A 19,062-nucleotide genomic window follows, 5' to 3' on the forward strand; every position below is an offset into this window, starting at 1 on the left:
CAGGTTACATAGAAACATAGAATTTGATGGCAGATAAGAACCACTTGGCCCATCTAGTTTGCCCCTTTTATTTATCCTTTAGGTAATCTCAGCCCTTTTTGAACCTTAATTCTTTGTAAGGATATTCATATGCCTATCCCAAGCATGTTTAAATTGCTCTACAGTCTTAGCCTCTACCACCTCTGATGGCAGGCTATTCCACTTGTCCACTACCCTTTCTGTGAAGTAACTTTTCCTTAAATTTCCTCTGAACCTGCCTCCCTCCAGTTTGTGTATGTCCTCGAGTTCTAATACTCCTCTTCCTTTGAAGAATGTTTCCCTCCTGAACTTTGTTAAAACCCTTGGTATATTTGAAAGTTTCTATCATGTCCCCCCTTTCCCTTCTGTCCTCCAAACTATACATGTTAAGATCTTTTAGCCTTTCCGGGTAAGTTTTGTGATGTAGACCATGCACCATTTTAGTTGCCCTTCTTTGTACACTCTCTAATGTATTTATATCCTTCTGGAGATATGTGGGTATATGCAATTCCGGACGAATTGCGCCTTTTTTTTCGTCCGTTTTAAAATACGACTGTACTCGACAGCCGCAGCCCTCCCGCCGGGACCATGAATTCACCATATGCAATACAAAACGCATTCGACACTCCCCCTTGTCCAGAACTGGACACAGTATTAAAGATGAGGCCGTACCAATGACCTATATAGTGGCATTATCACTTCTTTTTTCCTGCTACTGATTCCTCTCCCTATGCAACCAAGCATCTGACTTGCCTTTCTCATTGCTTTGTTGCATTGCTTTCCTGCCTTTAAGTCACTTGAAATAGTGACTCCTAAATCCCTTTCCTCCTCAGTAGTTTCCATTATAGTACCCTTGATACTATATTTAGCCTTTGGGTTTTTGAGTCCCAAGTGCATGATTTTGCATTTTTTTAACATTAAACTGTAGTTGCCACGTTCTTGACCATTTCTCAAGCCTAGCTAGGTCATCAATCATTTGTTTTACCCCTCCCGGTGTGTCTACCCTGTTGCAAATCTTTGTATCATCTGCAAAAGACATACTTTCCCTTTAATACCATTTGCAATGTCACCAACAAAGATATTAAAGAGAACTGGTCCAAGTACAGATCCCTGAGGTACTCCACTGGTAACATTTCCTTCCAAAGATTGCACTCCATTTACCACAACTGTCTGTTTCCTATCCTGCAACCAGGTTCTTATCCATTTAACTATTTCGTAATCCACCCCCACGCTTTCAAGTTTCTTTAGCAGTCTGCGATGTGGGACAGTGTCAAATGCCTTACTAAAGTTTAGATATGCTACATCTACAGCTCACCCTTGATCTATTATTTTCCCCACAGTCTCAAAAAAGTCAATAAGATTTGTTTGGCATGATCTCCCACCAGTAAATCCATGCTGTTTTGTTTCCTGTAAGTTGTTTGATTTATGATATTCCACTACTCTTTCTTTTAATAGTTTTCCCATTACTTTCCCTACTACTGATGTAAGGCTAACTGGTCTGTAGTTACTTGCTTCTTCCTTGCTTCCACTTTTGTACAGTGGAACTACATTTGCTCTTTTCCAGTCCTGGCACCTGTATTTAGTGACTGGTTAAATTTTTCTGTTAATGGTGCCACCAGCACATCTTTTAGCTCTTTTAATATCCTTGGGTGTATCCCATCTGGCCCCATTGATTTTTCCACTTTTAGTTTTGAAAGTTCTGTTAGGACCTTCTCTTCTGTAAATGTAGTTTTATCTACCTTATTTTTATGAATGTCCTTGCAGCTTAACTGTGGCCCCTTCCCCTTCTGTAATAAATACGGAGCAAATATAATGATTTAGGTGATCTGCTATTGCCTTGTCTCCCTCCACCAAATTCTCACTCTGTCTTAAGTCTTATTATTCCTCCATTTGATTTTTTTTCCGTTCATTTATATACTTAAAAAAAAGTTTTGCCCCCTTTATCTACTGACTTGGCCATTTTCTCCTCAGCTCCTGCCTTTGCATGTCTGATAACTTTCTTAGCATCCTGCCGTCTGTCAAGATACACCTCTTTGTCATTATTATTTTGAGTCATTTTGTATTTCCCAAAAGCCAGCTTTTTTGCTTTCACACTAGTTGATACTTCTTTTGTGAACCACACTGGCTTCCTTTTCCTGGTGCTTTTCCTAACCCTTTTGATACAAAGGTCTGTTGCCCTTAGTACTGCCCTTTTCAGGTTTTCCCACCTCTCCTGCACTCCTTCCAAGTCCCTCCAGCCCACCAATGAATCACTTAATCATCTCCCCATTTTTGCAAAGTCAGCATTCCTAAAATCCAACACCTTGTTTTTGTGCGACAGGAGTTGGATTCTGTCTTTATACTAAACCATACTGCTTGATGGTCACTGGATCCCAGGTGCTCACCCACATATGTGTCTGATATCCTGTCACCATTTGTGAGAATTAAATCTAATATGGAGTCTTTGCAAGTGGTCTCCCTCATCAATTGTTTGAGAGATGCTCCCTGTAAGAAATTTAGATATTTGCCACTTGTAGCCGAACTAGCAAAACCCCTCCCAATTTATATCAGGTAAATTAAAGTCTCCCATGATTATGACTTCTCCCTTTAAAGCCATTTTAGTGATGTCCAACAATAGGTTCCTGTCCAAATCCTGCCCCTGGCCTGGTGGTCTATAGATCACCCCAATGCGAATAATATCCTTCTCCCCGGTTTCTATGGTGACCCAAAGGGCCTCAGTTTTGTCTTCAATATTTTGTATTAAAGTAGCATTTATGCTTTTTTTCACATACATTGCTACCCCTCCTCTGATTCTTCCTATTCTATCCTTCCTAAATAAATTGTATTCTGGTATAGCAATGTTCCAATCATGATTCTCATTGCACCATGACTCTGTAATTGCCACAATATCCAGGTTATCCCTTGTCATTATTGCAATTAACCCCTGGAATTTTGTCTCCTAAGCTCCTAGCATTTGCACAAATAGCTTTAAGAATTTGGCCTGTGCATCTGTTACTAGTAGCCATGTTAATAAAGTACAAAATAAATGACAAGTTTAAAGTTGAAATTACTTGTTTGGTGATGTTGCTCAGTGTTTATTTGTTTTCTTTTACTAATCAGTAATCATACTCTGTCCTTTACACCACGACTACACCTCACTAAATATAAAGATATAGTACACCTGACCACAATGGCCAAATGTTTAAGCACCAGTGGGCATGCAATAATAAGCTGTTTCACCGAGCAACTTCCCCACACACGTAATGACAATTACAAGAAAATCATTACATCAAAAAATATACATGAGCTTTGTATAAGAGAGAACTGTAGTGAGCAGATTGGGGATGCCTTTCATAGGTGAAAAAAAGATAATATGCATAAGATGAATTACATACTTTTGAGGCATTAAGGCAGTGGTTATGTTGGTGTGTTGATGTTTCCCTTCGGTTTAACGCAGGTATAACGCTAATTTTATAATACTTTTATGTCAGCTTTTCTATGGAAGGTTGTGTTAGGTGTGTGTATTTCTCTTTAACCGAGCCTCTTATTTCTTAGATAGATCTATTGTTATGCAGCACAACACAATCTAGACCACTGTTAGGATCACAGTTTTACTTCATGCATATGCTATCTATATGGTTCCTCGCCAGTCTAAGCCCACATTGAAATGCTAAAATAAGCAACCAAACAAGCATTATTGAAGACAATGTGGATTCCAGGGACCTCTCACTTATATAAAAAAAAAAAAAAAAAAAATTGTGGTCATACTCCAGTGTTACTGGGTCCCATCACAATGTATGTTTTATGAGCAGGCAGCAGTTGGGGTAGAGCTGGGTATTGAGGCAGTGAGAAGTTGGGATGAGCTTAGGGTGGAGGCACAGAGGGGGTAGAGTACTGGGTAGGGATGGCTTTTGAATCATCAATGGTTTATGGCAAATGTAGAATAGCTTTGCAAGCGATAGGGGAGAACCAGATTGTTTCCCTCCATCGATGGAAAGGTATAACCAACTATTTATTTATTTTTCAATATGGTGTGTGGACACAGAGCATAGCTCCTCCCCCGACACATGCAAAGCTCTGCCCCTGTTTTCTGATTGGCCCATCAGCCAGTTAGTGAAAAAACAAGGATGACCATCGATAGTTACTTTCCATATTGCCATCGGTGGTAACCATCGATGGCATTCACACCGATGGCCATCCCTAGTGCTGGGTTTGGAATGGGGTAAGGGCAGGCAGCACTGGGGCATGACTGGGGGCAGGCAAGTGTTTTGGCAGTGCTGTGTAGGTAGCAATTGATGTAGAGAGCATGCATCAGTTACGGTAGGGAGGCGGTAAGGGAAGATAGCAGCTGGACTAGTATTGGGAGCACATTGTGGGTTAGGGACCATCAGTGCTGGAGCTAGGGAGGTGGAAAGTGTAGGTAGCTACTGGGGGCAGTACTAGGGGTAGAAATAGCAGCAGAGGCAGTACTGGGAGCAAAGAGGATGTTATGGAGCAGACATTACTGTGGTAGGGAGTATGTAAGTGTCTGTAGCTACTTGGCAGTACCTGTGGTAAGGGTAGATAAAAGCTGGGGCAGTAATGGGGGAAAGGAGGTGGTTATGGGGCAGGTAGTACTGGAGGTAATGTGAGATAGCAGTTGGGGGTCGTGGTTACCTCCCTCCTCCTGCTGGGAGCTCCAAGCTGGGTCACTGTTGAGCTGCAACCCATGCCTGTCCTTCAGTAGCCACTTTACATTTTTATTAAAAGTTCATTTTTATTAAAAGTCCAACATCTGATTATCATTCTTTCTCTGACGTCCTAGTGGATGCTGGGAACTCCGTAAGGACCATGGGGAATAGCGGGCTCCGAAGGAGGCTGGGCACTCTAGAAAGATTTATGACTACCTGGTTTGCACTGGCTCCTCCCACTATGACCCCCCTCCAAGCCTCAGTTAGATCTTGTGCCCGGCCGAGGTTGGATGCACACTAGGGGCTCTCCTGAGCCCTTAGAAAGAAAGTATAGATTTAGGTTTTTTATTTTCAGTGAGACCTGCTGGCAACAGGCTCACTGCAGCGAGGGACTAAGGGGAGAAGAAGCGAACTCGCCTGCTTGCAGCCGGATTGGGCTTCTTAGGCTACTGGACACCATTAGCTCCAGAGGGATCGACCGCAGGCCCAGTCCTTGGTGTTCGGTCCCGGAGCCGCGCCGCCGTCCCCCTTACAGAGCCAGAAGCAAGAAGAGGTCCGGAAAAACGGCGGCAGAAGACATCAGTCTTCACCAAGGTAGCGCACAGCACTGCAGCTGTGCGCCATTGCTCCTCATACACACTTCACACTCCGGTCACTGAGGGTGCAGGGCGCTTGGGGGGGGCGCCCTGAGCAGCAATAAAAACACCTTGGCTGGCAAAAATACCACAATATATAGCCCCAGAGGCTATATATGTGGTAAATACCCCTGCCAGAATCCAGAAAAAAGCGGGAGAATAGGCCGCGGAAAAGGGGCGGAGCTATCTCCCTCAGACACACTGGCGCCATTTTCTCTTCACAGTGCAACTGGAAGAAAGCTCCCCAGGCTCTCCCCTGTAGTTTTCAGGCTCAAAGGGTAAAAAAGAGAGGGGGGGCACTAAATTTAGGCGCAATATTGTATATACAAGCAGCTATGGGGGAAAATTCACTCAGTTATAGTGTTAATCCCCTCATTATATAGCGCTCTGGTGTGTGCTGGCATACTCTCTCTCTGTCTCCCCAAAGGGCTTTGTGGGTCCTGTCCTCAGTCAGAGCATTCCCTGTGTGTGTGCGGTGTGTCGGTACAGCTGTGTCGACATGTTTGAGGAGGCGGCTTATATAGGGACGGAGCAGATGCCGATAAATGTGATGTCGCCCCCTGTGGGGCCGACACCAGAGTGGATGGTTAGGTAAAAGGTATTAACCGACAGTGTCAACTCCTTACATAAAAGGGTGGATGACGTAACAGCTGTGGGACAGCCGGCTTCTCAGCCCGTGCCTGCCCAGGCGTCTCAAAGGCCATCAGGGGCTCAAAAACGCCCGCTCATTCAGATGGCAGACACAGATGTCGACACGGAGTCTGACTCCAGTGTCGACAAGGTTGAGACATATACACAATCCACTAGGAACATCCGTGACTTGATCCCGGCAATAAAAATAATGTGTTACACATTTCTGACATTAACCTCTAAAAATGGGGTTTTTATGTTTGGGGAGAAAAAGCAGGCAGTGTTTTGTTCCCCCATCAGATGAATGAATGAAGTGTGTGAAAAGCGTGGGTTCCCCCTGATAAGAAACTGGTAATTTCTAAAAAGTTACTGATGGCGTACCTTTTCCCGCCAGAGGATAAGTTACGCTTGGAGATATCCCCTAGGGTGGATAAGGCGCTCACACGGTTGTCAAAATAGGTGGCACTGCCGTTTTAGGAACGGCCACTTTGAAGGTACCTGTTGATAAAAAGCAGGAGGCTATCCTGAAGTCTGTATTTACACACTCAGGTACTAGACTGAAACCTGCAGAGCGTGCTGCTGCAGCGTGGTGGGTGACCCTGTCAAACATACTAGTTTGCTAACATGAGAACATATTAAAGACGTCGTCTTATATATGAGGGATGCACAGAGGGATATTTTGCCGGCTGGCATCCAAAATGAATGTAATGTCCATTCTGTCAGGAGGGTATTAGAGACCTGTCACTGGACAGGTGATGCTGACCTTAAAAGGCGCATAGAGATTCTGCCTTATAAGGGTGAGGAATTATTTGGGGATGGTCTCTGGGACCTCGTATCCGCAGCAACAGCTGGGAAGAAATATTTTTACCTCAGTTTTCCTCACAGACTAAGAAAGCACTGTATTATCAGGTACAGTCCTTTCGGCTTCAGAAAAGCAAGCGGGTCAAAGGCGCTTCCTTTCTGTACAAAGACAAGGGAAGAGGGAAAAAGCTGCACCAGTCAGCCTGTTCCCAGAATCATAATTCTTCTCTCGCTTCCTCTGAATCCACAGCATGACGCGGGGGCTCCACAGGTGTAGCCAGGTACGGTGGTGGGCCGTCTCAAAAGTTTCAGCGATCAGTGGGCTCGCTCACAGGTGGATCCCTGTTTCATTCAAGTAGTATTTCAGGGGTACAAGCTGGAATTCGAGATGTCTTCCCCCCGCCGTTTCCTCAAATATGCCTTGCCGACAACTCCCTCAGGCAGGGAGGCTGTGCTAGAGGCAATTAATAAGCTGTATTCCCAGCAGGTAATACTTAAGGTGCCCCTACTTCAACAAGGACGGGGTTACTATTCCACACGGTTGGGGTACCGAAACCGCATGGTTCGGTGTGACCCTTCTTTATATTTAAAATCCTTGAACACATGCATAAAAAAATTCAAGTTCAAGATGGAATCGCTCAGGGCGGTTATTGCAAGCCTGGACGAGGGGGATTACATGGTATCCCGGGACATCAAGGATGCTTACCTGCATGTCCATATTTACTATCCTCGTCAGGAGTACCTCAGATTTGTGGTACAGGATTACCATTACCAAGTCCAGACTCTGCCGTTTGGACTGTACATGGCACCGAGGGTGTTACCAAGGTAATGGCCGGAATGATGATACTCCTTCGAAAAGGGGAGTTTTAATTATCCCGTACTTGGACAATCTCCTTATAAGGGCGAGGTCCAAGGAGCAGTTGCTAGTCGGGGTAGCACTATTTTGGAAAGTGCTACAACAGCACGGTTGGATTCTAAACAGTTCAGAGTCACAGCTGGTTCCTACGACACGTCTACTGTTCCTGGGGATGGTTCTGGACACAGACCAGAAATAAGTGTTTCTCCCGGTGGAGAAAGCCAAGGAGCTGTCATCTCTAGTCAGAGACCTCCTGAAGCCAAAACAGTTATCGGTGCATCATTGCACGCGAGTCCTGGGAAAAATGTTAGCTTCCTACGAAGCAATCCCATTCGGCAGGTTCCATGCAAGAACTTTTCAGGGGGACCTGTTGGACAAGTGGTCCGGATCGCATCTTCAGATGCATTAGGCTGATACCCTGGTCCTTGGAGACAGGGTTATCTCTACTGTAGTGGCTGCAGAGTGCCCATCTTCAAGAGGGCCGCAGGTTCGACATACAGGACTAGGTCCTAGTGACCATGGATGCCAGCCTTTGAGGCTGGGGGGCAGTCACACAGGGAAGAAACTTCCAGGGACTTTGGTCAAGTCAGGTGACTTCCCTACATAAATATTCTGGAACAAAGGGCCATTTACAATGCCCTGAGTCAGGCAAGGCCTCTGCTTCAAAACCAGCCGGTCCTGATCCAATCAGGCAACATCACGGCAGTCGCCCATGTAAACCAACAGGGCGGCACAGGAAGCAGGATGGCGATGGCAGAAGCCACAAGGATTCTCCGATGGGCGGAAAATCATGTGTTAGCACTGTCAGCAGTGTTCATTCTCGGAGTGGACAACTGGGAAGCAGATCTTCTCAGCAGACACGACTTCCACCCGAGAGTGTGGGGACTTCATCCAGAAGTCTTCCAAAGAATTGTACACCATTGGGAAAGGCCACAGGTGGACATGAAGGCGTCCCGCCTCAACAAAAAGCTATAAAAGATATTGCGCCAGGTCAAGGGACCTTCAGGCGATAGCTGTGGACGCTCTGGTAACACCGTGGGTGTACCAGTTGTTTTATGTGTTCCCCCCTCTGCCTCTCATACCAAAGGTACTGAGAATAATAAGAAGGCGAGGAGTAAGAACGATACTCGTGGTTCCGGATTGGCCAAGAAGAGCCTGGTACCCAGAACTTCAAGAAAATGTATCAGAGGACCCATGGCCTCTGCCGCTCAGACAGGACCTGCTGCAGCAGGGGCCCTGTCTGTTCCAAGAATTACCGCGGCTACGTTTTGATGGCATGGCGGTTGAACGCCGGATCCTAAAGGAAAAGGGCATTCCGGAGGAAGTCATTCCTACGCTGATTCAAGCCAGGAAATATGTAACTGCAAAACATTATCACCGCATATGGCGGAAATATGTTGCTTGGTGTGAGGCCAAAAAAGGCCCCAACAGAGGAATTTCAACTAGGTCGATTTCTGCATTTCCTACAAGCAGGAGTGTCTATGGGCCTAAAATTAGGCTCCATTAAGATACAGATCTCGGCTCTGTCAATTTTCTTCCAGAAAGCATTAGCTTCAGTACCTGAAGTTCAGACATTGTAAAAGGAGTGCTGCATATTCAGCCCCCGGTTGTGCCTCCAGTGGCACCTTGGGATCTCAACGTGGTGTTGAGTTTCTTAAAATCACATTGGTTTGAACCACTAAAAACCGTGGATCTAAAATATCTCACGTTGAAAGTGGTCATGTTATTGGCCTTGGTTTCGGCCAGGCGTGTATCAGAATTGGCGGCTTTGTCATATAAAAGTCCTTATCTGATTTTCCATATGGATAGGGCAGAATTGAGGACTCGTCCCCAGTTTCTCCCTAAGGTGGTATCAGCTTTTCACTTGAACCAACCTATTGTGGTGCCTGCGGCTACTAGGGACTTGGAGGATTCCAAGTTACTGGACGTAGTCAGGGCCTTGAAAAATTATGTTTCCAGGACGGCTAGAGTCAGAAAAATTGACTTGCTATTTATCCTGTATGCACCCAACAGGCTGGGTGCTCCTGCTTCTAAGCAGACTATCGCTCGCTGGATCTGTGACACGATTCAGCAGGCGCATTCTGCGGCTGGACTGCCGCATCTTAAATCAGTGAAAGCCCATTCCACAGGGAAGGTGGGCTCATCTTGGGCGGCTGCCCGAGGGGTCTCGGCTTTACAACTTTGCCGAGCTGTTACTTGGTCAGGGGCAAACACGTTTGCAAAATTCTACAAAATTGATACCCTGGCTGAGGAGGACCTGGAGTTCTCTCATTCGGTGCTGCAGAGTCACCCGCACTCTCCCGCCCGTTTGGGAGCTTTGGTATAATCCCCATGGTCCTTACGGAGTTCCCAGCATCCACTAGGACGTCAGAGAAAATAAGATTTTACTCACCGGTAAATCTATTTCTCGTAGTCCGTAGTGGATGCTGGGCGCCCATCCCAAGTGCGGATTGTCTGCAATACTTGTATATAGTTTTTGCCTAACTAAAGGGTTATTGTTGAGCCATCTGTTGAGAGGCTCAGTTATATTCATACTGTTAACTGGGTATAGTATCACGAGTTATACGGTGTGATTGGTGTGGCTGGTATGAGTCTTACCCGGGATTCAAAATCCTTCCTTATTATGTCAGCTCGTCCGGGCACAGTGTCCTAACTGAGGCTTGGAGGAGGGTCATAGTGGGAGGAGCCAGTGCACACCAGGTAGTCTTAAATCTTTCTAGAGTGCCCAGCCTCCTTCGGAGCCCGCTATTCCCCATGGTCCTTACGGAGTTCCCAGCATCCACTACGGACTACGAGAAATAGATTTACCGGTGAGTAAAATCTTATTTTAACAATTCCCTCCTGCTGTTGACATGAATTGGGGGTCTCAATAAGAACAAATGTACAGGTACTTCTTTATGGTCTCCTCCTTCTATTAGTGTAGAAATGGAGGTCACTGATGTTGGACACTTTTATTACTTTTTATGAACTTTTAATAAATATGTAAAGTGGAATTTGTTGTTTGTTTTATACGCCTGCATTTTGCTATTACAGAATATCATTTGATGATTTGAACAGTCACTGGATGTAGTTATAATCCCGAGGCGCCAATTTCACTATTGTCATATCTATATATATATATATCTATATATATATATATATATATCTATATAATATACTGTCTGTCGTTCTATCTTAGAGACATACTGTATACACACACACACACACACACACTGTATATATAATATTGTGTGTGTGTATATCTCTGAGTTGCTTATTTCTTAGAGCTATTGTTATGCAGCACAACACAATCTATACAGTAGTAAGGATCACAGTTTTACTTCATGCGTACACTTTGTACAGTATATGATCCCTCGCCAGTCTAAGCCCATAAAAAAAAAAAAAAAGGAAAGATAAGCAACCTGACAAGCATAATTGAGCAAAATTGGATTACAGAGGTCACGACTTGCATTTCTGTGTGTGTTATATTTTGCTGTTTTAGATATTTGTGTATGATTAAATATGAATTTGTTTTTAATTTACGCGTATGCCTAATAATTAATAACTTTTAGCTTTTTTTTTCCCTCTTGAGTGTATATCGCCACCTTCCATTGCTTTTATACAAATAACCAATGCTTTTGTCTTTAAGCAGTCTCGCCACTTTCCTTAACTCCAGCCATAGTTGTTGTTCCGCTTCCTTATTTAGGTTGGTCTCCACACCTGATGTGTTGTAAGTTAATTGGGACAGGGTCATCTTGACTGCCTGTTTCATATTATTGTTTGTTATTTGTTCCATGATCCCATTCAATAAGCATTACTATTATGTTAGCAAAAAAAGAGTTTTCTCCACGATTGGAGAAAAGTATATAGAGGCGCTGACATAAAAATATTATAAATAAATGTACAATATGGCAATATATACAATTTCTCTATCGTCCTAGTGGATGCTGGGGTTCCTGAAATGACCATGGGGAATAGCGGCTCCGCAGGAGACATGGCACAAAAAGTAAAGCTTTAGGATCAGGTGGTGTGCACTGGCTCCTCCCCCCATGACCCTCCTCCAAGCCTCAGTTAGATTTTTGTGCCCGGCCGAGAAGGGTGCAATCTAGGTGGCTCTCCTAAAGAGCTGCTTAGAAAAGTTTAGCTTAGGTTTTTTATTTTACAGTGAGTCCTGCTGGCAACAGGATCACTGCAACGAGGGACTTAGGGGAGAAGAAGTGAACTCACCTGCGTGCAGGATGGATTGGCTTCTTTGGCTACTGGACATTAGCTCCAGAGGGACGATCACAGGTACAGCCTGGATGGTCACCGGAGCCTCGCCGCCGGCCCCCTTGCAGATGCTGAAAAGAGAAGAAGGTCCAGAATCGGCGGCAGAAGACTCCTCAGTCTTCTTAAGGTAGCGCACAGCACTGCAGCTGTGCGCCATTGCTCTCAGCACACTTCACACGGCAGTCACTGAGGGTGCAGGGCGCTGGGAGGGGGGCGCCCTGGGAGGCAATGTAAACCTATTTTTTGGCAAAAAATACCTCACATATAGCCTCCGGGGGCTATATGGAGATATTTAACCCCTGCCAGAATCCGTTGAAGAGCGGGAGACGAGCCCGCCGAAAAAGGGGCGGGGCCTATCTCCTCAGCACACAGCGCCATTTTCCCTCACAGAAAGGCTGGAGGGAAGGCTCCCAGGCTCTCCCCTGCACTGCACTACAGAAACAGGGTTAAAACAGAGAGGGGGGCACTAATTTGGCGTTAGAAATATATAAAAAGATGCTATAAGGGAAAACACTTATATAAGGTTGTCCCTATATAATTATAGCGTTTTTTGGTGTGTGCTGGCAAACTCTCCTTCTGTCTCTCCAAAGGGCTAGTGGGTCCTGTCCTCTATCAGAGCATTCCCTGTGTGTGTGCTGTGTGTCGGTACGTGTGTGTCGACATGTATGAGGACGATGTTGGTGAGGAGGCGGAGCAATTGCCTGTAATGGTGATGTCACTCTCTAGGGAGTCGACACCGGAATGGATGGCTTATTTAGGGAATTACGTGATAATGTCAACACGCTGCAAGGTCGGTTGACGACATGAGACGGCCGACAAACAATTAGTACCGGTCCAGACGTCTCAAAAACACCGTCAGGGGTTTTAAAACGCCCGTTTACCTTAGTCGGTCGACACAGACACAGACACGGACACTGAATCCAGTGTCGACGGGGAATAAACAAACGTATTCCTTATTAGGGCCACACGTTAAGGGCAATGAAGGAGGTGTTACATATTTCTGATACTACAAGTACCACAAAAGAGGGTATTATGTGGGATGTGAAAAAACTACCTGTAGTTTTTCCTGAATCAGATAAATTAAATGAAGTGTGTGATGATGCGTGGGTTCCCCCCGATAGAAAATTATTGGCGGTATACCCTTTCCCGCCAGAAGTTAGGGCGCGTTGGGAAACACCCCTTAGGGTGGATAAGGCGCTCACACGCTTATCAAAACAAGTGGCGGTACCGTCTATAGATAGGGCCGTCCTCAAGGAGCCAGCTGACAGGAGGCTGAAAAATATCATATAAAAGTATATACACACATACTGGTGTTATACTGCGACCAGCGATCGCCTCAGCCTGGATGTGCAGAGCTGGGGTGGCTTGGTCGGATTCCCTGACTAAAAATATTGATACCCTTGACAGGGACAGTATTTTATTGACTATAGAGCATTTAAAGGATGCATTTCTATATATGCGAGATGCACAGAGGGATATTTGCACTCTGGCATCAAGAGTAAGTGCGATGTCCATATCTGCCAGAAGATGTTTATGGACACGACAGTGGTCAGGTGATGCAGATTCCAAACGGCACAAAGGTGTATTGCCGTATAAAGGAAGATGAGTTATTTGGGGTCGGTCCATCGGACCTGGTGGCCACGGCAACTGCTGGAAAATCCACCGTTTTTACCCTAAGTCACATCTCTGCAGAAAAAGACACCGTCTTTTCAGCCTCAGTCCTTTCGTCCCTATAAGAGTCATATTTGCCCAGGGATAGAGGAAAGGGAAGAAGACTGCAGCAGGCAGCCCATTCCCAGGAACAGAAGCCTTCCACCGCTTCTGCCAAGCTCTCAGCATGACGCTGGGACCGTACAGGACCCCTGGATCCTACAAGTAGTATCCCAGGGGTACAGATTGGAATGTCGAAACGTTTCCCCCTCGCAGGCTCCTGAAGTCTGCTTTACCAAGGTATCCCTCCGACAAGGAGGCAGTATGGGAAAAAATTCACAAGCTGTATTCCCAGCAGGTGATAATCAAATTACCCCTCCTACAACAAGGAAAGGGGTATTATTCCACACTATATTGTGGTACTGAAGCCAGAAGGCTAGGTGAGACCTATTCTAAATCTAAAAAAATTTGAACACTTACAAAGGTTCAAATCAAGATGGAGTCACTCAGAGCAGTGATAACGAACCAGGAAGAAGGGGACTATATAGTGTCCCGGGACATCAGGGATGCTTACCTCCATGTCCCAAATTTGCCCTTCTCACTAAGGGTACCTCAGGTTCGTGGTATAGAACTGTCACTGTCAGTTTCAGACGCTGCCGTTTGGATTGTCCACGGCACCCCGGGTCTTTACCAAGGTAATGGCCGAAATGATGATTCTTCTTCGAAGAAAAGGCGTCTTAATTACCCCTTACTTGGACGATCTCCTGATAAGGACAAAGTCCAGGGAACAGTTGGAGGTCGGAGTAGCACTATCTCGGATACTGCTACAACAGCACGGATGGATTCTAAATATTCCAAAATCGCAGCTGATCCTGACGACACGTCTGCTGTGCCTAGGGATGATTCTGGACACAGTCCAGAAAAAGGTGTTTCTCCCGGAAGAGAAAGCCAGGGAGTTATCCGAGCTAGTCAAGAACCTCCTAAAACCAGGAAAAGTGTCAGTGCATCATTGCACAAGGGTCCTGGTAAAAATGGTGGCTTCCTACGAAGCAATTCCATTCGGCAGATTTCACGCAAGAACTTTTCAGTGGGATCTGCTGGACAAATGGTCCGGATCGCATCTTCAGATGCATCAGCGGATAACCCTATATCCAAGGACAAGGGTGTCTCTCCTGTGGTGGTTACAGAGTGCTCATCTTCTAGAGTGCCGCAGATTCGGCATTCAGGATTGGATGCTGGTGACCACGGAGGCCAGCCCGAGAGGCTGGGGAGCAGTCACACAAGGAAAAAATTTCCAGGGAGTGTGATCAAGTCTGGAGACTTTTCTCCACATAAATATACTGGAGCTAAGGGTAAATTTATAATGCTCTAAGCTTAGCAAGACCTCTGCTTCAAGGTCAGCCGGTATTGATCCAGTGGGAAAAACATCACGGCAGTCGCCCACGTAAACAGACAGGGCGGCACAAGAAGCAGGAGGGCAATGGACTTTTCGCTGGGCGGAAAATCATGTGATAGCACTGTCAGCAGTGTTTCATTCCGGGAGTGGAAACTGGGAAGCAGACTTCCTCAGCAGGCACGACCTCCACCCGGGAGAGTGGAAACTTCATCGGGAAGTTTTTCCACATGATTGTGAACCGTTGGGAAATACCAAAGGTGGACATGATGGCGTCCCGTCTGAACAAAAAACGGGACAGGTATTGCGCCAGGTCAAGAGACACTCAGGCAATAGCTGTGGACGTTCTGGTAACACCGTGGGTGTACCAGTCGGTGTATGTGTTCCCTCCTCTGCTTCTCATACCTAAGGTACTGAGAATTATAAGACGTAGAGGAGTAAGAACTATACTCATGGCTCCGGATTGGCCAAGAAGGACTTGGTACCCGGAACTTCAAGAGATGCTCACAGAGGACTTATGGCCTCTGCCGCTAAGAAGGGACTTGCTTCAGCAAGTACCATGTCTGTTCCAAGACTTACCGCAGCTGCGTTTGACGGCATGGCGGTGGAACGCCGGATCCTAAGGGAAAAAGGCATTCCGGAAGAGGTCATTCCTACCCTGGTCAAAGCCAGGAAGGAGGTGACCGCACAACATTATCACCACATGTGGCGAAAATATGTTGCGTGGTGTGAGGCCAGGAAGGCCCCACGAAGAAATTTCAACTCGGTCGATTCCTGCATTTCCTGCAAACAGGAGTGTCTATGGGCCTCAAATTAAGGCCCATTAAGGTTCAAATTTCGGCCCTGTCGATTTTCTTCCAGAAAGAATTGGCTTCAGTTCCTGAAGTCCAGAAGTTTGTCAAGGGAGTATTGCATATACAACCCCCTTTTGTGCCTCCAGTGGCACTGTGGGATCTTAACGTAGTTCTGGGATTCCTCAAATCACATTGGTTTAAAACCAGTCAAATCTGTGGATTTGAAGCATCTCACATGAAAAGTGACCATGCTCTTGGCCCTGGCCTGGGCCAGGCGAGTGTCAAATTGGTGGGTTTTTTCTCAAAAAAGCCCATATCTGTTTGTCCATTCGGACAGGGCAGAGCTGCGGACTCGTCCCCAGTTCTATCCCTAAGGTGGTGTCAGTGTTTCACCTGAACCAGCTTATTGTGGTGCCTTGCGCCTACTAGGGACTTGGAGGACTCCAAGTTGCTGGATGTTGTCAGGGCCCTGAAAGTATAGGTTCCAGGACGGCTGGAGTCAGGAAAACTGACTTGCTGTTATCCTGTATGCACCCAACAAACTGGGTGCTCTTGCTTCTAAGCAGACTATTGCTAGTTGGATGTGTAATACAATTCAGCTTGCACATTCTGTGGCAGGCCTGCCACAGCCAAAATATGTAAATGCCCATTCCACAAGGAAGGTGGGCTCATCTTGGGCGGCTGCCCGAGGGGTCTCGGCTTTACAACTTTGCCGAGCGGCTATTTAGTCAGGGGCAAACACGTTTGTAAAATCCTACAAATTTGATACCCTGGCTAAGGAGGACCTGGAGTTCTCTCATTCGGTGCTGCAGAGTCATCCGCACTCTCCCGCCCGTTTGGGAGCTTTGGTATAATCCCCATGGTCCTTTCAGGAACCCCAGCATCCACTAGGACGATAGAGAAAATAAGAATTTACTTACCGATAATTCTATTTCTCGGAGTCCGTAGTGGATGCTGGGCGCCCATCCCAAGTGCGGATTATCTGCATTACTTGTACATAGTTACAAAAATCGGGTTATTATTGTTGTGAGCCATCTTTTCAGAGGCTCCGCTGTTATCATACTGTTAACTGGGTTCAGATCACAGGTTGTACAGTGTGATTGGTGTGGCTGGTATGAGTCTTACCCGGGATTCAAAATCCTTCCTTATTGTGTACGCTCGTCCGGGCACAGTATCCTAACTGAGGCTTGGAGGAGGGTCATGGGAGGAGGAGCCAGTGCACACCACCTGATCCTAAAGCTTTACTTTTTGTGCCCTGTCTCCTGCGGAGCCGCTATTCCCCATGGTCCTTTCAGGAACCCCAGCATCCACTACGGACTCCGAGAAATAGAATTATCGGTAAGTAAATTCTTATTTTTTGATTATAAATTTATTTAAACAATAAAAAATGATTACTTGTATTAATACCGGCCGGTAAATATAATCAAAGATGTTCCATAATTTATACAATCCTGAGAATAATCAATTTAAAAACAGATCAATCACTGTATCTAAAAATCTAAAGCAAGGCTGTAATGCAGAATGTCCTTTAGAATACAATCGTATCTAGATGTAGAAGATTTATTATACTAGTGCGTATGCCCGATTTTATAAACGTAATCACTCTTCCCGTCCACTAGTAGCAGTTTCTTTTTATGTGGACATATCAGGAAATCAGGTGAGTATATTTAGTTACAACTGCTTTATAGCCAGAATGTATATTGGCTTATCCCGTGAAAACACTGTGTGAAAAAGTTTCTTATTCACTGTGGCATGGAGGGAGCAAAGTTATATTTTATCCTTAGGAATAGGAGCTTATTGGAAATGATTCCATAGAGACGAGGTATACAATGTAGTGCTCACCTCGTTGCCTTACGTTGGACTGTGCACCGCTCCCGGACTCAGCTGTCGGCGCCGCTTCAGGCGCTCGTTTCTCCTGCAGCCGTCTCGTGGTGTGCTTCCTTTATATTGTCAGGCTCCACACTGCACATAAAGCTGTTCTTCGTGCAGCTGGTTTCCGGCCAGCGCCGCCTCAAGCGCTCGTCTCTCCCGCAGCCGTCTGGCAGCTGCTCCCTCTGTGATATAGTATCGGGCTCTGCAACGCACATGAGCCGCACAGCAGATACTATTCCCAGTGCCGCTCTCTCTTCAAATGACTGTTTGTTTTCAGGACGTATGAACCAAATTCTTCTGGTCATATAATGAAATGGATGGATATGCCGGCTTGTGGTAAAAGATAAAAGGGTTTACGCGTTTCTCTGCCTTTAGATCCACTCGGCAGCTTCCTCAGAACATAATGTAAACCCTTTTATCTTTTACCACAAGCCGGCATATCCATCCATTTCATTATATGACCAGAAGAATTTGGTTCATACGTATTTTTGGGTATTTTTTCCCCAGTAGTACTACAGGTACCAGCGGGCCCGTTTTTCTCCCGCATGCTGGTACTTGTGGTTCTCCAAGTACCAGCTTGCGGGGGAAGCTTGCTGGGACTTGTAGTACTAATGGAAAAAACAATATCTTTTTATTATCACAAAAGGCTATCAGCCCCCCCATCCGCAGCCCATTGGATGGGGGGGGGGACAGCCTCGGGCTTCACCCCTGGCCCTTGGGTGGCTGGGGGGGGGGACCCCTTGATTGTAGGGGTCCCCACTCCCCCAGGGTACCCCGGCCAGGGGTGACTAGTTGGGTAGTTAATGCCACGGCCGCAGGGCACGGCATAAAAGTGACCCCCGGCTGTGGCATTATCTGTCCAGCTAGTGGAGCCCGATGCTGGTGTTAAAAATACGGGGGACCCCTACTCTTTTTGTCCCCCGTATTTTTGGCACCAGCACCAGGCGCAGAGCCCGGTGCTGGTTTTAAAAATACGGGGGATCCCTGCCCAATTTTTCCCCTGCATTTTTAGAACCAGCTCGATGAGCCCGAGGCTGGTTATGCTTTGGAGGGGGGACCCCACGCCATTTTTTTTTCCGGGTTTTTCCCGTTTTTTACCGTTTTTTAAAATCGCGGCAAAATCCGCCAAATCGGCCGATTTTCGCCCGCGATTCTGGCGAATCCGTTTTTCATTGAAAATGGTGAATTCCGGCAGGCACCTGCCGGAATTCACCTGGCGAATTGAGTCGGAAAAAAAAACGTCGAAAAATTGCCGCGATTCGCCGTGAATTGCATATACCCCAGTGTATTTTACGGGATAAGCCAATATACATTCTAGCTATAAAGCAGTTGTAACTAAATATACTCACCTGATTTCCTGATATGTCCACATAAAAAGGAACTGCTACCAGTGGACGGGAAGAGTGATTACGTTTATAAAATCGGGCATACGCACTAGTATAATAAATCTTCTACATCTAGATACGATTGTATTCTAAAGGACATTCTGCATTACAGCCTTGCTTTAGATTTTTAG

At 46.0% G+C, this 19,062-nt stretch overlaps 1 protein-coding gene across 2 annotated transcripts in view; it reads left to right on the plus strand.

The window, feature by feature from the left end:
- RNGTT (RNA guanylyltransferase and 5'-phosphatase) overlaps positions 1–19,062 on the plus strand; it is a 945,165-nt gene that overhangs the window by 302,546 nt on the left and 623,557 nt on the right. The window lies entirely within an intron of this gene.

Source organism: Pseudophryne corroboree, chromosome 4 (genome assembly GCF_028390025.1).
Source record: "Pseudophryne corroboree isolate aPseCor3 chromosome 4, aPseCor3.hap2, whole genome shotgun sequence".
Taxonomy (NCBI): domain Eukaryota; kingdom Metazoa; phylum Chordata; class Amphibia; order Anura; family Myobatrachidae; genus Pseudophryne; species Pseudophryne corroboree.